The sequence below is a fragment of the Rhinopithecus roxellana genome, chromosome 14, assembly GCF_007565055.1.
Source record: "Rhinopithecus roxellana isolate Shanxi Qingling chromosome 14, ASM756505v1, whole genome shotgun sequence".
NCBI classification, from domain to species: Eukaryota; Metazoa; Chordata; class Mammalia; order Primates; family Cercopithecidae; genus Rhinopithecus; species Rhinopithecus roxellana.
In genome coordinates, this window is record NC_044562.1 from 65,086,602 (window position 1) to 65,113,947 (window position 27,346).

General features: G+C 39.9%; 1 pseudogene; it reads right to left on the reverse strand.

Moving 5' to 3' along the window:
* Positions 1 to 3,779: 3,779 nt before the first annotated feature.
* Positions 3,780 to 8,192, reverse strand: LOC115893166 (annotated as a pseudogene).
* Positions 8,193 to 27,346: the final 19,154 nt, after the last annotated feature.

Here is a 27,346-nt window from a genome sequence, read left to right on the forward strand (position 1 = left end):
GCTGAAACTGGATCCCTTCCTTACACCTTATAGAAAAATTAACTCAAGATATATTAAAGACTTAAATGTAAGACCTAAAACCATAAAAAACCTAGAAGAAAACCTAGGCAATACTATTCAGGACATAGGCATGGGCAAAGACTTTATGACTAAAACACCAGAAGCAACGGCAACAAAAGCCAAAATTGACAAATGTGATCCAATTAAACCAAAGAGCTTCTGCACAGCAAAAGAAACTATCATCAAAGACAAAAACCACATGATTATCTCAATAGATGCAGAAAAGGCTTTTGACAAAATTCAACAGCCCTTCATGCTAAAAACGCTCAATAAATTCGGTATTGATGGAACGTATCTCAAAATAATAAGAGCTATGTATAACAAACCCACAGCCAATATCATACTGAATGGGCAAAAACTGGAAAAATTCCCTTCGAAAACTGGCACAAGACAGGGATGCCCTCTCTCACCACTCCTATTCAACGTAGTGTTGGAAGTTCTGGCTAGGGCAATCAGGCAAGAGAAAGAAATCAAGGGTATTCAGTTAGGAAAAGAAGAAGTCAAATTGTCCCTGTTTGCTAGATGACATGATTGTATATTTAGAAAACCCCATTGTCTCAGCCCAAAATCTCCTTAAGCTGATAAGAAACTTTAGCAAAGTCTCAGGATACAAAATTAATGTGCAAAAATCACAAGCATTCTTATACACCAGTAACAGACAAACAGAGAGCCAAATCATGAATGAACTTCCATTCACAATTGCTTCAAAGAGAATAAAATACCTAGGAATCCAACTTACAAGGGATGTCAAGGACCTCTTCAAGGAGAACTACAAACCACTGCTCAGTGAAATAAAAGAGGACACAAACAAATGGAAGAACATACCATGCTCATGGATAGGAAGAATCAATTTCGTGAAAATGGCCATACTGCCCAAGGTTATTTATAGATTCAATGCCATCCCCATCAAGCTACCAAGGAGTTTCTTCACAGAATTGGAAAAAACTGCTTTAAAGTTCATATAGAACCAAAAAAGAGCCCGCATTGCCAAGACAATCCTAAGTCAAAAGAACAAAGCTGGAGGCATCACGCTACCTGACTTCAAACTATACTACAAGGCTACAGTAATCAAAACAGCATGGTACTGGTACCAAAACAGAGATATAGACCAATGGAACAGAACAGAGTCCTCAGAAATAATACCACACATCTACAGCCATCTGATCTTTGATAAACCTGAGAAAAACAAGAAATGGGGAAAGGATTCCCTATTTAATAAATAGTGCTGGGAAAATTGGCTAGCCATGAGTAGAAAGCTGAAACTGGATCCTTTCCTTACTCCTTATACGAAAATTAATTCAAGATGGATTAGAGACTTAAATGTTAGACCTAATACCATAAAAACCCTAGAAGAAAACCTAGGGAATACCATTCAGGACATAGGCATGGGCAAGGACTTCATGTCTAAAACACCAAAAGCAACGGCAACAAAAGCCAAAATTGACAAATGGGATCTCATTAAACTAAAGAGCTTCTGCACAGCAAAAGAAACTACCATCAGAGTGAACAGGCAACCTACAGAATGGGAGAAAATTTTTACAATCTACTCATCTGACAAAGGGCTGATATCCAGAATCTACAAAGAATTCAAACAAATTTACAAGAAATAAACAAACAACCCCATCAAAACGTGGGCAAACGATATGAACAGACATTTCTCAAAAGAAGACATTCATACAGCCAACAGACACTTGAAAAAATGCTCATCATCACTCGCCATCAGAGAAATTCAAATCAAAACCACAACGAGATACCATCTCACACCAGTTAGAATGGCAATCATTCAAAAGTCAGGAAATAACAGGTGCTGGAGAGGATGTGGAGAAATAGGAACACTTTTACACTGTTGGTGGGATTGTATACTAGTTCAACCATTATGGAAAAGAGTATGGCAATTCCTCAAGGATCTAGAACTAGATGTACCATATGACCCAGCCATTCCATTACTGGGTATATACCCAAAGGATTACAAAGCATGCTGCTATAAAGTCACATGCACACGTATGTTTATTGTGGCACTATTCACAATAGCAAAGACTTGGAACAACCCAAATGTCCATCAGTGACAGACTGGATTAAGAAAATGTGGCACATATACACCATGGAATACTATGCAGCCATAAAAAAGGATGAGTTTGAGTCCTTTGTAGGGACATGGATGCAGCTGGAAGCCATCATTCTCAGCAAACTATCGCAAGAACAGAAAACCAAACACTGCATGTTCTCACTTTGAGGTGGGAACTGAACAATGAGATCACTTGGACTCAGGAAGGGGAACATCACACACCAGGGCCTATCACGGGGAGGGGGGAGGGGGGAGGGATTGCATTGGGAGTTATACCTGATGTAAATGACGAGTTGATGGGTGCTGACGAGTTGATGGGTGCAGCACACCAACATGGCACAAGTATACATATGTAACAAACCTGCACATTATGTACATGTACCCTGGAACTTAAAGTATAATAAAAAAAAATGCTTTTTATACATAAACCTTATAAATAACAGCAATAGAAGAGGCTAAAAAAAAAAAAAAGAAAAAGAAACTATCATCAGACTGAACAGGCAACCTACAAAATGGGAGAACATTTTTGCAATCAATCCACCTGGCAAAGGGCTAATATCCAGAATCTCCAAAGAAGTCAAACAAATTTACAAGAAAAAAAACAACCCATTCAAAAGTGGGCAAAGGATATGAACAGACACTTCGCAAAAGAACACATTTATGCAGCAAACAGACATATGAAAAAATGCTCATCATCATTGGTCATCACAGAAATGCAAATCAAAACCACAATGAGATACCATCTCATGCCAGTTAGAATGGCGATCATTAAAAAGTCAGGAAACAACAGATGCTGGAGGGGATGTGGAGAAATAGGAACGCTTTTACCCTGTTGGTGGGAGTGTAAATTAGTTCAACCATTGTGGAAGACAGTGTGGCAATTCCTCAAGGATCTAGAATTAGAAATACCATTTGACCCAGTGATCCCATTACTGGGTATATACCCAAAGGATTATAAATCATGGTACTATAAAGACACATGCACACATATGTTTATTGCAGCACTATTCACAATAGCAAAGACTTGGAACCAACCCAAATGTCCATCAATGATAGACTGGATAAAGAAGATGTGGCACATACACACCATGGAATACTATGCAGCCATAAAAAAGGATGAGTTCATGTCCTTTGCAGGAACACGGATGAAGCTGGAAACTATCATTATCAGCAAACTATCACAAGCACAGAAAACCAAACAGCACATATTCTCACTCATAAGTAGGAATTGAACAATGAAAACACATGGACACAGGGAACATCACACACCAAGGCCTGTCAGGGGGTGGGGGGCTGGGGAAGGGATAGCATTAGGAGAAATATCTAATGTAAATGACAAGTTGATGGGTGCAGCACACCAACATGGCACACGTATATCTATGTAACAAACCTGCACATTGTGCACATGTACCCTAGTACTTAAAGCATAATAAACAGATTGACATAAATTTCTCTTAAAAAAAGTTTTCTTTAAAGACAGGAAAAAAGGGATAGATGAATCAGTTCAGCAAAATAGTGAAAATTATTTAACCTAAGATTGATATACAGGTGGTCATGACACTAAATCTCTCCTTTGTGTGTGTTGGAACACTTTGAAAATAAAAACTTGAAGTAAACAATTTTAGTGGGAGGCCTTAGTCTTGTCCACCAAAAGCTAACTTTGAATTTGGATCTTGAACTGGAGCCAGAAACTTAGAGCAATGGGGGAAGCACAGATCTTTTCTTGCTCTGTAACCATATCCCATCCCCAGGTCTGCAGAGCTGCACCTACCATGGATGGTATAGACGAAGCCTGAATTCTTTTCACCTAAAACCAGTCATCAATTCTGTTGGAACTAACCAAAAATTCAGGGAGACTAGGAGTGACTTCCTCTTTTTCTCATTACAACTATTTCAATGTTCTGCTGAATTGTTTACACATCATTAATCAACACACACACATTAGAACGCTGAAATGTAAAAGAACCATACCAAATTATATAGTTTAAAAGTTTGTCCCCTCCAAATCTCACGTTGAAATTTGATCCCTGACGTTGGAGATGGGGTCATCTGCCATCCTTGTTAAAGTATTTAATTACATCCCTGGATGTAATTCTCCTGGATAGGCTCAAGGAGATTTTGTTACAGGAGACCTTCAAGAAAATCCCCTGTGCAGGGTCTGGGACACTGCACACAAACACACCTGCATATACACAAACACGTACATGCGCAAACACGTACTCCATCATTAAGTAATGCTCCCTTCTCATCAGACAGATGAGACTCAGACTCTGAATCCTGTTTCCCAACAAGATGTAACCAACTGCATGCTTCTCCCAGACATATCCTGGCCTCTGAAACAAGGAAGGAGCAATATGCAGTGTCCATCCTTCTTTCAATGACAGTTGACTTTTACTTTTGTGGTTGGGCCACATCCAAGGCTTTTGACAGAAAGCCCTCTTTCAGATCTGAATTCCTCTGTGAGAATTCTGCTGGATTTATAGATATAATCATAAATATATACATTAATATACATAACCCTCTGCAACTACAGAAACTTTCATACATGTATATTCTTTAATAGATATATAAACACATTTATTTCATATCTCATAAAAGATTTATAATCGGCCGGGTGCGGTGGCTCAAGCCTGTAATCAATCCCAGCACTTTGGGAGGCCGAGACGGGCGGATCACGAGGTCAGGAGATCGAGACCATCCTGGCTAACACGGTGAAACCCCGTCTCTACTAAAAAATACAAAAAACTAGCCGGGCGAGGTGGCGGGCGCCTGTAGTCCCAGCTACTCGGGAGGCTGAGGCAGGAGAATGGCGTGAACCCGGGAGGCGGAGCTTGCAGTGAGCTGAGATCCGGCCACAGCACTCCAGCCCCGGCAACAGAGTGAGACTCCGTCTCAAAAAAAAAAAAAAAAAAAAAAAATTTATAATCAAAATAAATGAAACCATATAGAGTTTAATGTTTCATTTTTTATGTGTATCTCCCTATCACAGGTGATATAAAATCGTATATAGGGTTTTATATCTCTAAAGGCCTCTGGGTGACCCTGTGAGCCATAATGAACTCAGTGTAGGTTCAGGAAGTGGCAGAGCCTCACCCTCAGCCAAAGATGTGGTGTGTAGGCAACACATGGATGGTGCTTGGTACTGTAATTAATGGAGGATAAAGAGGAGAAAAGTGCTTTGATAAGTCCAGCCTCTTAAGAGTCCTTCAACTTGCATCTCCTCGCCCGGTCTGGCCAAGAACTAAAAGTCATGCCTAATTTTGAAAGGCCCTACAACTGTAGTCTTCCTGCTTTTTAGAAACAGCATTATTTCACTTCCCATGACTAGGCTGAAAGGTCACTCTTTTACCAAACATCTGCCAATAACAGATATGACTGTGTTACAAAGTCTACTGAACCTTGTAAGCAGCCACAGCAATAGACAAAAATGTATACTCCATCTCTAATAAAATAATGTAATGAGATGAGACACCAAGTGATTCATCTGGATTTAGCAACTGTGCATTTGCCAGAATTTTATTCTGGTATTTTTCAAGGATTTTTCAGTCAAAAGTGACCGAATTCCTATTTAAACTGGCTACTCTAACAATATTACTCAATAATGTTTTGGAAGTATATGCTCCAGCAAAGCAAAAGAAGCAGTATAAATATCAGAGAAGGGAATTACTTGCAGATGGTAGGGTATATTGTACATCTAATGCATACTAAAAAATAATAAGAAAAGTTAGTAATGTGGCTGGATACAAGACACAAGTACAAAAACCCCAATAGTCAGCTAAATGTAGAAATGGAAAATTTGCCCTGTAAAAAAATAGTTTCAAAAATAATAAAATGCCAAGGAATAAGTGTTAATAACAAACATAAAATGCTTATATAGTGAAAAATTTTATTTATGTATATAAAACAAGATCTGAATAAATAGTGAGACTTACATATTCCTGAACAGGACGACTTAATAGTAAAAAGATGCCAATCCTTCTCAATTCAGGAAAACCCTATAACCCTACATGTAAGACTCTAGTCTACTAAGATAAAAGCAAGAATATAGAAATATATTCACATAAGGAAATTATTAAAGAGCGTTTACATGGCCTTATTCTTAAAAGCAAAAAATGGAATATGCCTAAAGATATATCAATACTAATTGGTTAAAAAAACTACATAGCATCCAAAGCAAAGACTACTAACGAACTTGTCAAATCTGTCTGTATTTTTCTATAAAGGAATCTTTTATTGGCAAATGAAAAATGCAAGGTAAAGAAATATATGTCTAACCTAACACGAGATTTTATTTTAACAAAATAGGTATGAGAATTTACATTAGATATTGCGTATAAGTAAAATGCCTTTTTTTTTTTTTTTTTTTTTTTGAGACGGAGTCTCGCTTTGTTGCCCAGGCTGGAGTGCACTGGCCGGATCTCAGCTCACTGCAAGCTCCGCCTCCCAGGTTCACGCCATTCTCCGGCCTCAGCCTCCCGAGTAGCTGGGACTACTGGCGCCCGCCACCTTGCCCGGCTAGTTTTTTGTATTTCTTAGTAGAGATGGGGTTTCACCGTGTTAGCCAGGATGGTCTCGATCTCCTGACCTCGTGATCCACCCGTCTCGGCCTCCCAAAGTGCTGGGATTACGGGCTTGAGCCACTGCGCCCAGCATTTTTTTTTTTTCTAATGAAAAGAATGTACACAAAACTGCTAAGAGCATTTCATCTAGGGGTCACAAAAATTAGCAAAAAAGGGAAGTTTCATTTCTTACTGTGGTTTTTGGTGCTTTTCTAAACATGGTACTCAAAAACGTAGGCTGAATAGGACCTATGATTTTTAAATCATATATACACAACTAAAACACTTTTTTAATGAAAAGAATGTATGCAAAACTGCTAAGAGCATTTGCTCTCAGGGGTCACATAGAATTAGCAAAAAAGGGGAGTTCCATTTCTTACTGCGGTTGTTGGTACTTTTCTAAACACAGTACTCAAAAATGTAGGCTGAATATGATGTATAATTTTTAAATTATATATACACACTTTCAAGAAGGGCAGTTTTATAAAATTTGATAACTGACAAGTACATGAACTGGCACAAAATAATTTGTTAAACTGGAAAGAAATTTGAAATGCAAAAAACGAAAATGTCAAATCACAGTTCAGTAAGGAATCTTTTTTTAATTTACAAAGCCAGATTATTCTTAATGTGCTAAAGGAGCAATGACTTACCTTAGGCACTGGCTTTCTCTGATGGCAGTTGATACCACCAATGAAGACCATGTTGGGCATCACGGGTTTGGGATAGTCCAAAACAAAGTCCGTTCGCAACAGCCAAATTGATGTGTGGCTGTAGAGATCATATGCCGTGACAGGTGTTTGGAGAATTTCAGAGGCTATTTCTAGGGCACTTTTGAGAAAATACTTGCAAAATAAATGTTCCTCCAAGTGCATGACATGGTTCCATACTCTCTCCTTGAAAGTCATGGCATCTGAGAACCCTAAGAGAATTCTGGGTACATAGGAAAGAGGAGCAGGGCACTGTGCACCTTCTTCAAGATAGTGGCAAGCTATTCCCCTGGCAAAGACCACAGAGGGGAGGGAGAAATATTTGGCAACAATTAAGCCACAGGCATCAAAAGGATCCAGAAACACCGCATCAAAAGAACTCTCCTTTAAGTATTCTACCAATTTTTGGTCATTAAACAAACTCCTGCAATGCGAAAAAAATAAATCAAAAAAACCATTGGAAGAACTCAGAAATAGAGAAAAGAAACTTCGTAATTGTGCTTTCCATTGAGCATGGGCGAAAGCCATGAATTCCTGGTCCAGATCCTCCAGAGTGTATGAGGTTGAATAAGTCTTCACTGTACAATTCAGTGATCTTCCCAGTTGCCAACTCACCTCTGGCATGACTACAACCACCTCATGCCCCCTGAGGATAAGTTTCTCCACCACCGACTGCATGGTGAACCAGTGGCTCCCATCCATGGGTACTACTAGCAGCTTCCCTGCCTCAGCAAATCCACAGGTCAGCAGCAGAGAAACACATAGGGGAACGGGGCTGGTCCACCCTGTGCGAGCCATCAGAGAACTGCAGCCCGAGCCAGCAGCTGGGATTCTAAGCTGCTATGATACAGTAGGCGGAAGAAGTACAAGCACAAAACCTGACCTCAATAGAGGGTGTGTGTTTATCCTTCCATAAAAAAAAAAAAAAAAATCACACTCACTGCCAATGATTTACTCATAAGAACAAGAATACATGAATATCATTTGTTGAGATACCTACTTGTTTTCCAGACAAGACTATCTTATGGTCTCTTCCTTGGACAGATCATGCCCAGTGCTGCAATGTGAGTTTAGAAACAGAATTACTAAGCAATACTTTTGGACCTTGAAAATTCAGAAAGATAAAGTGAAAGTCAATTTGAATAAAGCTAATATTTCTGGAATTTATTCCAAAACAAAATTCAGATTTTAACTTTAACCAACCAAATACTCTCTGTCCAGAAAGAAATTGGCATCCTATGTGTCAAGGAAAGACAGCAAGGCCCTCAGCACTGACCTCCCAACTGGCAAGAAATCGGGGCTCATGCACATCTCTGCAATACATAATCATTGCTGGTTGTCTTCTTCCGTATCCAAACCCTAAGAAGCCTCTGAAATGCCAAAATGAAATCGACAATCCTGCCTCCGTGGACCACACCAGGGACTTGATGGAAAGTGACCATTAACTATTTTAATGACTTTCCTCAGATACATCACATGCAGTGGGGAGTTGCTGGCCCAGTCCTTGAGCAAGCACTCTGCTGGCCTGCCTCTCTGTGACTGCTCTACTTCCACATTCTAAACATGCCATCACTCCAGTGCCCTCCTTCAGGAAAATATGTGCTTGTCTCCCTTAGTCTACTGAGCACTCCCTGAGGTCAGTGGCAATGTCATCTTTGTGTTTTCACCCTCCTTTCACAGAACCCATGCTATGCCTTTGATACAATTTGTATGTCTGTCCCCTCCATATATCATGGTCAAATATAATCCCCAGTGTTGAAGGTAAAGCATGGTGGGAGATGTTTGGATCATGGGCGTGGATCCCTCATGAATGGCTTGGCACTGTCCTCCCAATAGTGAGTGATTTCTAATGAGATCTGGTTATTTAAAAGTATGTACCAAAAACACTCTTTAGGATATTATCCAGGAGAACTTCCCCAACCTAGCAAGACTGGCCAACATTCAAATTCAGGAAACACAGAGAACACCACAAAGATACTCTGTGAGAAGAGCAACCCCAAGACACAGAATTGTCAGATTCATCAAGGTTAAAATGAAGGAAAAAATATGAAGGGCAGCCAGAGAAAGGTCTGGTTACCCACAAAGGGAAGCCCATCAGACTAAAAGCAGGTATCTCTGCAGAAACCCCACAAGCCAGAAGACAGTGGGGGCCAATATTCAACATTCCTAAAGAATTTTCAACCCAGAATTTCATATCTAGCCAAACTAAGCTTCATAAGCGAAGGAGAAATAAAATTCTTTACAGACAAGCAAATGCTGAAAGATTTTGTCACCACCAGGCCTGCCTTACAAGAGCTCCTGAAGGAAGCACTAAATATGGAAAGTAAAAATGGGTATCAGTCACTGCAAAAACATACCCAATTTAAAGGACAATTGACACTATAAAGAAACTGCATCAACTAATGGACAATATAACCAGCTAGCATCATAATGACAGGATCAAAATCACATATAATAATATTAACCTTAAAAGTAAATGGGCTAAATGCCCCAGTTAAAAGACACACACTGGGGGCGGAGCAAGATGGCCGAATAGGAACAGCTCCAGTCTCCAACTCCCAGCACGAGCGACACAGAAGACCGGTGATTTCTGCATTTTCAACTGAGGTACTGGGGTCATCTCACTAGGGAGTGCCGGAAAATCGGTGCTGGTCAGCTGCTGCAGCCCAAACAGCGAGAGCTGAAGCAGGGCGAGGCATCGCCTCACCTGGGAAGCGCAAGAAGGAAGGGAGTCCCTTTTCCTAGCCAGGGGAACTGAGACACACAACACCTGGAAAATCAGGTGACTCCCACCCCAATACTGCGCTCTGAGCAAACGGGCACACCAGGAGACTGTATCCCACACCTGGCCGGGAGGGTCCCACGGCCACGGAGCCTCCCTCATTGCTAGCACAGCAGTCTGCGATCTAACCGCAAGGCAGCAATGAGGCTGGGGGAGGGGCGCCCGCCATTGCTGAGGCTTAAGTAGGTAAACAAAGCCGCTGGGAAGCTCGAACTGGGTGGAGCTCACGACAGCTCAAGGAAACCTGCCTGTCTCTGTAGACTCCACCTCTGGGGACAGGGCACAGCTAAACAACAACAAAAAAAGCAGCAGGAACCTCTGCAGACGCAAACGACTCTGTCTGACAGCTTTGAAAAGAGCAGTGGATCTCCCCACACGGAGGTTGAGATCTAAGAACGGACAGACTGCCTGCTCAAGTGGGTCCCTGACCCCTGAGTAGCCTAACTGGGAGACATCCCCTACTAGGGGCAGTCTGATACCCCACACCTCACACGGTGGAATACACCCCCGAGAGGAAGCTTCCAAAGTAAAAATCAGACAGGTACACTCGCTGTTCAGCAATATTCTATCTTCTGCAACCTCTGCTGCTGATACCCAGGCAAACAGGGTCTGGAGTGGACCTCAAGCAATCTCCAACAGACGTGGAACTGAGGGTCCTGACTGCTAGAAGGAAAACTATCAAACAGGAAGGACACCTATACCAAAACCCCATCAGTACGTCACCATCATCAAAGACCAGAGGCAGATAAAACCACAAAGATGGGGAAAAAGTAGGGCAGAAAAGCTGGAAATTCAAAAAATAAGAGCGCACCTCCCCCTGCAAAGGAGCGCAGCTCATCGCCAGCAACGGATCAAAGCTGGTCAGAGAATGACTTTGACGAGATGAGAGAAGAAGGCTTCAGTCCATCAAATTTCTCAGAGCTAAAGGAGGAATTACGTACCCAACGCAAAGAAACTAAAAATCTTGAAAAAAAGAGTGGAAGAATTGACAGCTAGAATAATTAATGCAGAGAAGGTCATAAACGAAATGACAGAGATAAAAACCATGACACAAGAAATACGTGACAAATGCACAAGCTTCAGTAACCGACTCGATCAACTGGAAGAAAGAGTATCAGCGATTGAGGATCAAATGAATGAAACGAAGCGAGAAGAGAAACCAAAAGAAAAAAGAAGAAAAAGAAAAGAACAAAGCCTGCAAGAAGTACGGGATTATGTAAAAAGACCAAATCTATGTCTGATTGGGGTGCCTGAAAGTGAGGGGGAAAATGGAACCAAGTTGGAAAACACTCTTCAGGATATCATCCAGGAGAACTTCCCCAACCTAGTAGGGCAGGCCAACATTCAAATTCAGGAAATACAGAGAACACCACAAAGATACTCCTCGAGAAGAGCAACTCCAAGACACATAATTGCCGGATTCACCAAAGTTGAAATGAAGGAAAAAATCTGAAGGGCAGCCAGAGAGAAAGGTCGGGTTACCCACAAAGGGAAGCCCATCAGACTAACAGCAGATGTCTCGGCAGAAACTCTACAAGCCAGAAGAGAGTGGGGGCCAATATTCAACATTCTTAAAGAAAAGAATTTTCAACCCAGAATTTCATATCCAGCCAAACTAAGTTTCATCAGTGAAGGAGAAATAAAATCCTTTACAGATAAGCAAATGCTTAGAGATTTTGTCACCACCAGGCCTGCCTTACAAGAGACCCTGAAGGAAGCCCTAAACATGGAAAGGAACAACCGGTACCAGCCATTGCAAAAACATGCCAAAATGTAAAGACCATCGAGGCTAGGAAGAAACTGCATCAACTAACGAGCAAAATAACCAGTTAATATCATAATGGCAGGATCAAGTTCACACATAACAATATTAACCTTAAATGTTAATGGACTAAATGCTCCAATTAAAAGACACAGACTGGCAAACTGGATAAAGAGTCAAGACCCATCAGTCTGCTGTATTCAGGAGACCCATCTCACATGCAGAGACATACATAGGCTCAAAATAAAGGGATGGAGGAAGATTTACCAAGCAAATGGAGAACAAAAAAAAGCAGGGGTTGCAATACTAATCTCTGATAAAACAGACCTTGAACCATCAAAGATCAAAAGAGACAAAGAAGGCCATTACATAATGGTAAAGGGAGCAATTCAACAGGAAGAGCTAACTATCCTAAATATATATGCACCCAATACAGGAGCACCCAGATTCATAAAGCAAGTCCTTAGAGACTTACACAGAGACTTAGACTCCCATACAATAATAATTGGAGACTTCAACACTCCACTGTCAACATTAGACAGATCAATGAGACAGAAAGTTAACAAGGATATCCATGAATTGAACACATCTCTGCACCAAGCGGACCTAATAGACATCTATAGAACTCTCCACCCCAAATCAACAGAATATACATTCTTCTCAGCACCACATCGCATTTAGTCCAAAATTGACCACATAATTGGAAGTAAAGCACTCCTCAGCAAATGTAAAAGAACAGAAATTATAACAAACTGTCTCTCAGACCACAGTGCAATCAAACTAGAACTCAGGACTAAGAAACTCAATCAAAACCGCTCAACTACATGGAAACTGAACAACCTGCTCCTGAATGACTACTGGGTACATAACGAAATGAAGGCAGAAATAAAGATGTTCTTTGAAACCAATGAGAACAAAGATACAACATACCAGAATCTCTGGGACACATTTAAAGCGGTGTGGAGAGGGAAATTTATAGCACTAAATGCCCACAAGAGACAGCTGGAAAGATCTAAAATTGACACTCTAACATCACAATTAAAAGAACTAGAGAGGCAAGAGCAAACACATTCAAAAGCTAGCAGAAGGCAAGAAATAACTAAGATCAGAGAAGAACTGAAGGAGATAGAGACACAAAAAACCCTCCAAAAAATCAATGAATCCAGGAGTTGGTTTTTTGAAAAGATCAACAAAATTGACAGACCGCTAGCAAGACTAATAAAGAAGAAAAGAGAGAAGAATCAAATAGATGCAATAAAAAATGATAAAGGGGATATCACCACTGACCCCACAGAAATACAAACTACCATCAGAGAATACTATAAACACCTCTATGCAAACAAACTAGAAAATCTAGAAGAAATGGATAATTTCCTGGACACTTACACTCTTCCAAGACTAAACCAGGAAGAAGTTGAATCCCTAAATAGACCAATAGCAGGCTCTGAAATTGAGGCAATAATTCATAGCCTACCAACCAAAAAAAGTCCAGGACCAGATGGATTCACAGCTGAATTCTACCAGAGGTACAAGGAGGAGCTGGTACCATTCCTTCTGAAACTATTCCAATCAATAGAAAAAGAGGGAATCCTCCCTAACTCATTTTATGAGGCCAACATCATCCTGATACCAAAGCCTGGCAGAGACACAACAAAAAAAGAGAATTTTAGACCAATATCCCTGATGAACATTGATGCAAAAATCCTCAATAAAATACTGGCAAACCGGATCCAGCAGCACATCAAAAAGCTTATCCACCATGATCAAGTGGGCTTCATCCCTGGGATGCAAGGCTGGTTCAACATTCGCAAATCAATAAACGTAATCCAGCATATAAACAGAACCAAAGACAAGAACCACATGATTATCTTAATAGATGCAGAAAAGGCTTTTGACAAAATTCAACAGCCCTTCATATTAAAATCGCTCAATAAATTTGGTATTGATGGAACGTACCTCAAAATAATAAGAGCTATTTATGACAAACCCACAGCCAATATCATATTGAATGGGCAAAAACTGGAAACATTCCCTTTGAAAACTGGCACAAGACAGGGATGCCCTCTCTCACCGCTCCTATTCAACATAGTGTTGGAAGTTCTGGCTAGGGCAATAGGGCAAGATAAAGAAATCAGCTAGGAAAAGAAGAAGTCAAATTGTCCCTGTTTGCAGATGACATGATTGTATATTTAGAAAACCCCATTGTCTCAGCCCAAAATCTCCTTAAGCTGATAAGCAACTTCAGCAAAGTCTCAGGATACAAAATTAATGTGCAAAAATCACAAGCATTCTTATACACCAGTAACAGACAGAGAGCCAAATCAGGAATGAACTTCCATTCACAATTGCTTCAAAGAGAATAAAATACCTAGGAATCCAACTTACAAGGGATGTCAAGGACCTCTTCAAGGAGAACTACAAACCACTGCTCAGTGAAATAAAAGAGGACACTAACAAATGGAAGAACATACCATGCTCATGGATAGGAAGAATCAATTTCGTGAAAATGGCCATACTGCCCAAGGTTATTTATAGATTCAATGCCATCCCCATCAAGCTACCAATGAGTTTCTTCACAGAATTGGAAAAAACTGCTTTAAAGTTCATATGGAACCAAAAAAGAGCCCGCATTGCCAAGACAATCCTAAGTCAAAAGAACAAAGCTGGAGGCATCATGCTGCCTGACTTCAAACTATACTACAAGGCTACAGTAACCAAAACAGCATGGTACTGGTACCAAAACAGAGATATAGACCAATGGAACAGAACAGAGTCCTCAGAAATAATACCACACATCTACAGCCATCTGATCTTTGACAAACCTGAGAGAAACAAGAAATGGGGAAAGGATTCCCTATTTAATAAATGGTGCTGGGAAAATTGGCTAGCCATAAGTAGAAAGCTGAAACTGGATCCTTTCCTTACTCCTTATACGAAAATTAATTCAAGATGGATTAGAGACTTAAATGTTAGACCTAATACCATAAAAACCCTAGAAGAAAACCTAGGTAGTACCATTCAGGACATAGGCATGGGCAAGGACTTCATGTCTAAAACACCAAAAGCAACGGCAGCAAAAGCCAAAATTGACAAATGGGATCTAATTAAACTAAAGAGCTTCTGCACAGCAGAAGAAACTACCATCAGAGTGAACAGGCAACCTACAGAATGGGAGAAAATTTTTGCAATCTACCCATCTGACAAAGGGCTGATATCCAGAACCTACAAAGAACTCAAACAAATTTACAAGAAAAAAACAAACAACCCCATCAAAAAGTGGGCAAACGATATGAACAGACATTTCTCAAAAGAAGATATTCATACAGCCAACAGACACATGAAAAAATGCTCATCATCACTCGCCATCAGAGAAATGCAAATCAAAACCACAATGAGATACCATCTCACACCGGTTAGAATGGCAATCATTCAAAAGTCAGGAAATAACAGGTGCTGGAGAGGATGTGGAGAAATAGGAACACTTTTACACTGTTGGTGGGATTGTAAACTAGTTCAACCATTATGGAAAAGAGTATGGCAATTCCTCAAGGATCTAGAACTAGATGTACCATATGACCCAGCCATCCCACTACTGGGTATATACCCAAAGGATTATAAATCATGCTGCTATAAAGACACATGCACACGTATGTTTATTGCGGCACTATTCACAATAGCAAAGACTTGGAATCAACCCAAATGTCCAGCAGTGACAGACTGGATTAAGAAAATGTGGCACATATACACCATGGAATATTATGCAGCCATAAAAAAGGATGAGTTTGTGTCCTTTGTAGGGACATGGATGCAGCTGGAAACCATCATTCTTAGCAAACTATCACAAGAACAGAAAACCAAACACTGCATGTTCTCACTCATAGGTGGGAACTGAACAATGAGATCACTTGGACTCGGGAAGGGGAACGTCACACACCGGGGCCTATCATGGGGAGGGGACAGGCGGGAGGGATTGCATTGGGCGTTATACCTGATATAAATGACGAATTGATGGGTGCTGACGAGTTGATGGGTGCAGCACACCAACAGGGCACAAGTATACATATGTAACAAACCTGCACCTTATGCACATGTACCCTAGAACTTAAAGTATAATAATAGAAAAATAAAATACCACCAGAGAATACTATAAACACATCTACAAAGACCTATCAGTGTGCTGTGCTCAGGAGACACATCTCACATGCAAGACACTCATTGGCTCAAAATAAAGGGATGGAGGAATATTTACCAAGCAAATGGAAAGAAAAAAAAAAGCAGGGGTTGCAATCCTAGTCTCTGATAAAACGGACGTTAAACCAACAAAGATCAAAAAGGATAAGGAAGGGCATTACATAATGGTAAAGAGATCAATGCAACAAGAACAGCTACCCATCCTAAACATATATGCACCCAATACAAGAGCACCTAGATTCATAAAGCAACTTTTTACAGACCTACAAAGAGACTTAGGCTCCCATACAATAATAATGGGAGACTTTAACACCCCACTGTCAATATTAGACAGACCAATGAGACAGAAAAGTAGCAAGGATATTCAGGACCTGAAAGCAGCTCTGGATCAAGCAGACCTAATAGACATCTACAGAATTATCCACCCCAAATCAACAGAATATACATTCTTCTTGGCCCCACATCGCACTTATTCTAAAATCGACCACATAATTGGAAGTAAAGCACTCCTCAGAAAATGAAAAAGAATGAAAATCATAAACAGTCTCTCAGACCACAGTGCAATCAAATTAGAACTCACTCAAAACCACATAACTACATGGAAACTGAACAACTTGCTCCTGAATAACTACTGGGTAAATATTGAAATTAAGGCAGAAATAAATAAGTTTTTTGAAACCAATGAGAACAAAGACAACATACCAGAATCTTTGGGACACAGCTAAAGCTGTGTTTAGAGGGAAATTTGTAGCACTAAAATGCCCACAGGAGATAGCAGGAAAGATCTAAAATCAAAACCCTAACAACACAATTAAAAGAACCAGAGAAGCAAGAGCAAATAAATTCAAAAGCTAGCAGAAGACAAGAAATAACTAAGATCAGAGCAGAACTGAAGGAGATAGAGACACAAAATACTCTTCAAAAAATCTTTGAATCCAGGAGTTGGTTTTTTGAAAAGATTAAAAAAAAAATTAGACCACTAGCCAGATAATAAAGAAGAAAAGAGAGAAGAATCAATAGACACAATAAAAAATGATAAAAGGGAGATCATTGCTGATCCCACAGAAATAAACTACCACCAGAGAATACTATAAACACATCTACACAAATAAACTAGAAATTCTAGGAGAAATGGATAAATTCCTGGACACATACACCCTCCCAAGGCTAAACCAGGAAGAAGTTGAATCCCTGAATAGACCAATAACAGGTTCTGAAATTGAGGCAGTAATTAATAGCCTACCAACCAAAAAAAGCCCAGGACCAGATGGATTCACAGCGGAATTCTACCAGAGGTACAAAAGGAGCTGGTACCATTCCTTCTGAAACTATTCCAATCAATAGAAAAAGAGGGAATCCTCCCTAACTCATTTTATGAGGCCAGCATCATCGTGATACCAAAACCTGGCAGAGACAAAACAACAACAACAAAAACTTTCAGGCAAATATCCTTGATTAGCATCAATGGTGAAAATCCTCAATAAAATACTGCCAAACCAAATCCAGGAGCACATCAAAAAGCTTATCCACCATGATGAAGTTGGCTTCATCCCTGGGATGTGAGGCTGGTCCAACATACACAAATCAATAAACATAATCCATCACATAAACAGAACCAATGACAAAAACCACATGATTATCTCAATAGATGCAGAAAAGACCTTCAACAAAATTCAACAGCCCTTCCTGCTCAAACCTCTCAATAAATTAGGTATTGATGGAACATATCTCAAAATAATAAGAGTTATTTATGACAAACTCACAGCCAATATCATACGGAATGGGCAAAAGCTGGAAGCATTCCCTTTGAAAACTGGCACAAGATAAGGACGCCCTCTCTCACCACTCCTATTCAACATAGTATTGGAAGTTCTGGCCAAGGCAGTCAGGTAAGAGGAAGAAATATAGGGTATTCAAATAGGAAGAGAGGAAGTCAAATTGTCTCTGTTTGCAGATGACATGATTGTATATTTAGAAAATCCTATCATCTCAGTCCAAAATCTCCTTAAGCTGATAAGCAACTTCAGAAAAGTCTCAGGATACAAAAATCAATGTGCAAAAATCACAAGCATTCCTATACACCAATAGTAGAAAAACAGAGAGCCCAATCATTAGCAAACTCCCATTCACAATTGCTACAAAAAATAAAATACCTAGGAATACAACTTACAAGGGATGGGAAGGACCTCTTCAAGGAGAACTACAAACCACTGCTCAAGGAAACAAGAGAGGACACAAACAAATGGAAAAATATTCCATGCTCATGGATAGGAAGAATTAATATCGTGAAGATGGTCATACTGTCCAAGGTAATTTGTACATTCAATGCTATCCCCATGAAGCTACCATTGACTTTCTTCACAGAATTAGAAAAAACTACTTTAAATTTCATATGGAACTAAAAAAGAGTCGGTATAGCCAAGACAATCCTAAGCAAAAAGAACAAAGCTAGAGGCATCACACTACCTGACTTCAAACTATACTACAGGTCCAGAGTACCCCACACAGCATGGTACTGGTACCCAAACAGATATATAGATCAATGGAACAGAACAGAGGCCTCAGAAATTATGCCACACATCTACAACCATCGCAACTTTGATAAACCTGACAAAAACAAGAAAAGGGGAAAAGATTCCCTATTTTATAAATGGTGTTGGGAAAACTAGCTAGCCATATGTAGAAAACTGAATCTGGACCCCTTCCTTACACCTTACACAAAAATTAACTCAAGATGGATTAAAGACTTAAACATAAGACCTAAAACCATGAAAACCCTAGAAGAAAATCTAGGCAGTACCATTCAGGACATAGGCATGGGCAAATACTTCATAACTAAAACACCAAAAGCAATGGCAACAAAAGCCAAAATTAAGAAATGGGATCTAATTAAACTGAAGAGCTTCTGCACAGCAAAAGAAACTATCATCAGACTGAACAGGCAACCTACACAATGGGAGAAAAATTTTGCAATCTATCCATCTGACAAAGGGCTAATATCCAGAATCTACATGGAACTTAAACAAATTTACAAGGAAAAACCCCATCAAAAAGTGGGCAAAGGATATGAACAGACACTTCACAAAAGAAGACATTTATACAACCACAAACACATTAAAAACAGCTCATCATCACTGGTCATCACAGAAATGCAAATCAAATCCACAATAAGATACCATCTCATGTCAGTTAGAATGGCGATCGTTAAAACTCAGGAAAGAACAGATGCTGGAGAGGATATGAAGAAATAGGAACGCTTTTACACTGTTGGTGGGAGAGTAAATTAGTTCAACCATTGTGGAAGACAGTGTTGTGATTTCTCAAGGATCTAGAACCAGAAATACCATTTAACCCAGCAATGCCATTACTAGGTATATACCAGAAGGATATCAAATTATTCTACTTTAAGGACACATGCACACCTATGTTTATTGCAACACTATTCACCACAACAAAGACTTGGAACCATCCCAAATGCCCACCAATGATAGACTGGATAAAGAAAATGTGGCACATATACACCATGGAATACTATGCAGCCATTAAAAAGGATGAGTTCATGTCCTCTGCAGGGACATGGATGAAGCTGGAAACCATCATTCTCAGCAAACTAACACAGGAACACAAAACCAAGCACCGCATACTCTCACACATAAGTGGGAGTTGAACAATGAGAACACATGGACACAGGGAGGGGAACATCACACACCAGGGCCTGTCAGGGGTGGGGGGTCTAGGGGAGGGATAGCTTAGGAGAAATACCTAATGTAGATGTCGGGTTGATGGCTGCAGCAAACCACCATGGCACATGTATACCTATGTAACAATGTTCTGCACATGTATCCCAGAACTTAAAGTATTTAAAAAAAAAAAAAAAAAAAAAAAAAGCTTAAGAGCAGGAAAAAAAAAAATGTATGTGCCACCAGGGCACATGTTTACCTATGTAACAAACCTGCATATCTTTCACATGTACCCCAGAAATAAAAATAAAAACTAAAAATAAAGTATGTGCCATCTTCCCTGTCTCTCTCTTGCTCCTGCTCTTGCCATGTGACATGCCAGCTCCCCATCACCTTCTATCATGATTGTAAGCTTCCTGAGGCCTCACCTGAAGCAGATGCTAGCCCTGTGTTTCATATAAGGACTGCAAAACTATGAGCCAACTAAACCTCTTTTCTTTATAAATTACCTAGCCTCAGGTGTCCTTTATAGCAATCCAAACAGACAAATACAGCCTTGCACAAAGAAGATCAACCAGAATATTTGTTGCATTGCACAGAATTATATTCTGCAGGTTTCCTTGATACCTTCATGGATGAGCTAAGCAGTGTGTGTCAGGTAACACCTTAAAGAACATTGAATGAGAGATTCTGCAGACAACCGGTACAATCCTTGTAGGAGCACAAGATGGCCCCTTTCGGGACACCCTAACTGGTACTAGACATTTGCTTAATCACCTTTTCTTTTGGTGACTGGGGCACTTGCAGATGACTGTCCTTGAAAAATAAACATGACGGTGAGTGATCTACCTTCCCTGGGGGCTTACTTCTGAGTAGAAATCAATGAAATGGAAAATACACTTTAAAAATAGGCAAAATTAATGAAACCAAAGCTGGTTTGTTGAGATCAATTAATTTGGTAAAGCTCTAGACACTCTGATCTGAAAAAAAAGAAGAAATAAATTATCAATATCAGGAATGAGAGAGGTGGTATCACCATAGATTCTATAGATATTAAAATGCTAAGAGAATATCATGAACAAATTTATGCCAAAAAAATCTACAACTTAGATGAAATTGACACATTTTGTTAAAGACACAAACTGCTAGACTATTCACAAGAATAAATAACACAAATAGAACTAACCCGTATCTTTTAAATTGAATTTGGATTTGTTATTCAAACCTTCCCACATAAAACAAAGTGAAGCTCAAATGATGTCACTGATGAATCCAGCAAACATTGAAGAAACAAATAATACCAATTATTCACAAACTAGTCCCAAAAACTGAAGCCCAGGGGATTTCCTAATTCATTTTATGGGACCAGCATTATCACAGTACCAAAACCAGATAAAGACATTATGAGGAGAAAAAAAATTACAGACCCTCATGAGCTTAGATGCAAAAATTTTAAACAAAACATTGGCAAGTCAAATTCTGTAATATTTTAAAACAGTTACTACATAAAAAGATTATACATCATGACCAAATGCGGTTTATCCTAGGAATGCAAGGCTGGTTTGACATTAGAAAATTAATCAAGGTCGTATCACCATGTTCATAGCAATGTAACCCACAACAGCCTATAAGTGGAAACAACCCAAGCAAAAATGTGATGTATATATACAGAATGCAGTATTATTTAGCCTTAGAAAGGAAGAAAATTCTGACACATGCTAACGTGAATGAACCTTAGGACATTGTGCAGAGTGAACTAAGCTAGTCACAAAATAGCAAATGCTGTATAATTCTACTTATATGAAGTATCTGAAATAGTCAAATTCATAGAATAAAAGAGTGGAACGCTTGTTGACATGGGCTGAAAGATGGGGGGAATGGAGAATTATTTTTTAAGGGCTCCAAAGTTTCAGTTTGGGAAGATGAAGAGAGTTCTGGAGATGAATGGTGGTATTGGTTGCACAGCAATGTAAATGTACTCAATACTGAACTGTGTACCTAAAGTGGTGAAGATGATACATTTTATGCTATGTGTATTTCACCACAATTAGTGATAAAAAAATTTTTTAGAAATCATTTAAAGTAACATACCGTATAAATAAACTAAAAAAGTATAAGCATATAATTATCTCAATAGGTATGGAAAAAGTGTTTGACAAAAATCCAAAATCCATTTCTGATTAAAAAAAAATTCTCAACAAACTAGGAAAAAAAGGCAAGTATCTTAAACTAATGAAGGGCATCTTGGAGGAACCCACAGCTAACATCATCCTTAACAGTGAAAGACTGAATGCTCACTCCTCGGATCATGCCAAGGATGGCGGCGGGGGGGGGCGCTGTTACCACTTCTATTCAACATTGTTCTGCAGGCTACTAACCATAACCCTAATCTAAGGAAGAGAGGCAAACACAAGGATTCAGGGCAGGAAGGGATAAACTAATTCTACTGCTTTATGTAAATGCCATTGGGTTTACAAATAGGACTGCCCCCATCTATAAACCTGCTAGCCCCCATACCTTGAAGGGAAAAGATCAATACCCACTACCAGTTTTTTAGTTGTACAAGAAGGCCTTGACACGAACACTTTTTGTGGAGTGGTTCTACATTGATTTGTCCCTGAAGTCAGGAATATCTTGCCAGTAAGAGACTGTCTTTGAAAGTTCTTTTGATTTTGGACAATGCCCTGAGCCACCCAGAACCCACGAGTCAACACTGAAGGTGTCAAAGTGGTCTACCTGCCTGCAAACCCAACATCTCTAATTCAGCAACAAAAGGTGGGGGATATGTTCTTTCAAGATATGGATCTGTGAAAAATTCAAGAACGAATAGACACCACACCAGAGGAATCAGCAGAAGATGACTTGAAGGAGATGAGTGCTTTTGAATCAGTACCAGGTACTAAAGAAGCTGTAAAAGAAGCATTGCCAGAAAACAAATTGCTATCAAAACCAAGGAAAGTCTGAAAAACTGTCACAGGCTAGAGGAGATGAAACAAATGTGATGAGTAAATGTCATGTGGTATCCTGGATGGGATCCCAGAAAAGAACAAGGGCATTAGGTGAAAATTAATGACATCTGAAGAAAACATAGACTTTACTTCATCATAATGTGTCAGTGTTGGTTAATGAGTTGTGATAAACATGCATAGTAATCCAAGATTTAACAATAGGGGAAACTGGCAAAGGATACATGGGAATTCTCAGTGCTATGTTTTGTACCCTTGCTTTAAATCTAAATTTATTGTAAAATAAAAAGTCTATTTTAAAAAAGACATCTATGTTTTTTAATGAGCAAAGATTTCAAAAGACAGTTACCAAAGAAGGTACACAGATGGCAGACAGGCACATGTAAGGATGTTCAACATAATTAATGATTAGGGTAATCAAACTAAAACTGCAGTTTAATCCACATCCCATTAAAATAGATGCAATGAAAAAGACCATATGAAATGATACAGTTGAGTTATCTGTCCCTCCAAAATCAAGTGTTGAAATTTGATCCCTAATGTTGGAAGTGGGGCTTAGTCGGAGGTGTTTGGATGGATCCTTGATGAATGACCTAGTGCCCCCTCCCAGTAATGAGTGAACTTTCCATCTATTAGTTTCAGCAATAACTGATTATTAAAAAGAGCCTGGCACCTGCCTCCTTCTTCTCTTGCTTCTCTCTCGCCATGTGATCAGCACCCTCCACCCTCACCTTCTGCTATGAGTAGAAGTCGCCTGAGTCTCTTACCTGATGCGGAAGCTGGTGCCATGCTTCTTGTGCCGCCTGAATGAACCACAAGCCAAATAAACATGTTTTCTTGATAAATTAACCAACCTCAGGTATTCCTTTATCGCAGTGCAAATGTACTAAGACATCAAATGTTGGTGAGTGTGAAGAGCTGGACCTCTCATATGCTGGTGGTGGGAGGGCACCTTGGTCTGGCCGCTTGTAAATATTGTTTAGCAAATTGTCAAAAAGGTAAACATACACCTACCATAGATCAAGCTATTCCACTATTGGGTATTTATCAATAAGAATAAAATACTTCCTGTATTGTGTGTATTTTTAAATTTTCTGTATATTATGAAATTTTCACATCTTAAAAATCCCTATTTGGTAGGGATGCAGTGTACCTCCCCAGGCCAGTCAATTATTAGAGACAGCAAAGGGCTCGCCCTTAGAGCTCAGAGCCCACTGAAATTATTCAAACCAACCAGTGCTAAACTGTTTCCCCTGCCCTGCCTTGCCTTTCTTGCAGAAACTCCAGTAGAGCTATGGTCTAGCCTCTAGCCTCACTCCTATTCTTTCTGCCTCACTATATTTCAAGTCAAAAAGTGTACAATGCACTACTTTGCCACTGCCACTACTTCCAGTCTACAGCAGTCAGGGTTCAATGAGAGAAGTAAAGCCGCTGGGGATCCACATGATGAAGAATTCATCAAAGGCTAAGAATATGGAAACATAGTAATGTAAAGAAAGTATTAAAGAGTGTTTGCACACTAATGTGCACAAAGACAAATTTGGAAAACACCTAAATCTCTATCAACGTTAATTGGTTGAAAAAACTACATTGAATCCAAAGTAAAGACTTTTATGCAATTACTAAAAGAACTTGTCAAATCAGTTGGTATTGGCCTCTAAAGATGTCTGTAATTTATTGGCAAATTAAAAATGCAAAGTAAAGAACAATATGTTCAGCCTGTTACTAGATTTTATTTTAACAAAATAGGTGTGAGAAATACATTAGATATATGCATACACATAAAATAATTTCAAAAATTCAAAATGATGCACACAAAACTGCTAAAAGCATTTTCCTACAGAATTAGCAATAAAGGGAAGTTTCATTTCTCACTGTGGTTTTTGGTATTTTCCCAAAAAGAGTATGTTTAAATGCAACCTGGATATGACCTACAAATAAAAAATTGCTAACTGAGAGGTACATGAAGTGGCACAAACTGATTCACATAACTGGAAAAAATTTCCAAATGTGACAAATGAAAATGTTAAATCACAGTTCAGTAAGTGTTATAGTTTGGATATTTGTCCCCACTCAAATCTCATGTTGAAATATAATACCCAATGTTGGAGGTGGGGCCTGGTGGGAGGTGTTTGGATCATAGGGGTGGATCCCTCATGGCTTGGTGCTGTCCTTGCAGTAGTCAGTGAGTATTCACAAGATATGGTTATCTAAGTGTGCGGACCACCCTCATCAACTCTCTCTTGCTCCTGCTTTTGTCATGTGACATGCTCCTGCTTCACCTTCTGCCATGAGTAAATGCTCCCTGAGGCTTCCCCAGAATATGAACAGATGCCAGCACCATGCTTATACAGCCTGCAAAACCTTGTGTCAATTAAACCTCTTTTATTTATCAGTTACCTGTCTCAAGCATTTCTTTATGGCCACACAATGAAGAATGGAAAATTGGTACCAACAGAAAATAGTACCAATAGAAAATTGGAACTGAGAGTGGGACATTACTATAAAGATACTGAAAACGTGGAAGTGACTTTGGAACTTGGTAACAGGCAGACATATGAAGAGTTTGGAGGACTCTGAAGAAGACAGGAAGATGAAGGGAAAGTTTGGACCTTCTTAGAGACTGGTTAAATGATTGTGACCAAAACGCTGATAAAAATATGGGTTATGAGCACGAGGTTGATGAGGTCTCATGTGAAAATGAAAAAGTTATTGGAAACTGGAGTAAAGGTCACCCTTATTATGCCTTAACAAAGAACTTGGCTGTACTGCGTCCATGCCCTAGGGACCTATGGAACTTTGAACTTGAGAGTGATGACCTAGGGCATCCAGCAGAAGAAATTTCTAAGCAGCAAAGCATTCAAGATATGACCTGGCTTCTTGCAACAACCTACACTTAGATGCAGGAACAAAGAAATGACTTCAAGTTGGAAATTATATTTAAAGGGGAAGCAGTGCGTAAAAGTTTGGAAAATGTGCAGCTTAATCATGTGGCAGAGAAAGAGAGAAAGCTTTTTCGGGAGAGCAATTCAGGCAGGCCACAGAGCCACCATTTGTTAGAGAGATGTCAAATGCTAAATGGAGTCAAATGCTAATGCCTCAAATGCATTTCAGAGATCTCCAAGGCAGCCCCTCCCATCACAAGCCTGAGGTCTATGAGGACTGAATGATTTTGTGGGCCAGGCCCAGGGCCCTGCTACCCTGTGCAGCCTCAGGACACTGCTCCCCACATCCCAGTCACTCCAGTTCTAACCTCAGCTCATAGGCCCCCAGATACAGCTTGGGCTTCTGCTTCAGATGGTGCAAGTCATAAGCCTTGATGGCTTCCATGTAGTGTTAAGCCTGTGGGTGAACAGAATGCAAGAGTGAAGGAGGCTTGGCATCCTCCACCTAGATTTCAGAGGATGCAAGGGAAAGCCTGGGTGCTCAGGCAAAAGCCTGCTACAGGAATGGAGCCCTCACAACAAATCTCTACTAGGGCAGAGTGGAAATGTAGGGTTGGAGCCCCCACACAGAGTCCACAACAAGGTACTGCTTAGTGGAGCTATGAGAAAGAGGACCACCAACCTCCAGACTCCAGAATGGTATACCTTCTGGCAACTTGCACCTTGCTCCTGGAAAAGCTGCAGGCACTCAACAACCTGTGAGAGCAGCTATGAGGCCTGAATCCTGCAAAGTCACAGGGTCATAGTCGCTCAAGACTATGGGAGCCGCCTCTCCACCCCTTGCACCAGTGTGCCCTGGATGTGAGACATGGAGTCAAAGGAGAATATTTTGGAGTTTTAAGATTTAACGACTGCCCTGCTGGGTTTCCAACTTGCACAGGGCCTGTAGCCCCTTTCTTTTGGCTGATTTTTCCCTTTTGGAATGGGAGTACCCAATGCCTGTACCCCCATTGTAACTTGGAAGTAAATAACTGTTTTTTGTTACAGGCTGATAGGTGGAAGAGACTTGCTTTGTCTCTGATGAGATTTTGGACTTTGGAATTTTGAGCAAATAATATAATGAGTTAGATTTTGGGGGACTATTGGAAAGGCATTACTGTATTTTGCAATATGAGAAGAACATAAGATTTGGGGGAATAGGCAGGGGAGAAATGATACAGTTTGGATATTCGTCCCGTCCAAGTTTCATGTTGAAATGTAATCCCCAGTGTTGGAGGTGGGGCCTGGTGGGAGGTGTTTGGGTCATGAGGACAGATCTCTCATGAGTTGATGCTTGCCCTTGTAATAGTGAGTACTCACAAGATTTGGTTGCTTAACTATGTGGCACATCTTCTCATTCTCTCTTGCTCTTGCTTTTGCTATGTGACATGTCTGCTTCTACTTTGCCTTCTACCACAAGTAAAAGCTCTCTGAGACCTCCTGCAGAAGGTTTACTTGACTCATGTTTCTGCAGGCTGTACAAGCACATGCTGGCACCATGCTTGTACAGCCTGCAGAATCATAAGCCAATTGAACCCCTTTTCTTTATAAATTATCCAGTCTCAGGTATTTTCTATAGCAGTTCAAGAATGGCCTAACACAATACAAAATCTTTTTTATTTATTATCCAAAGCCAGATTATTCTTA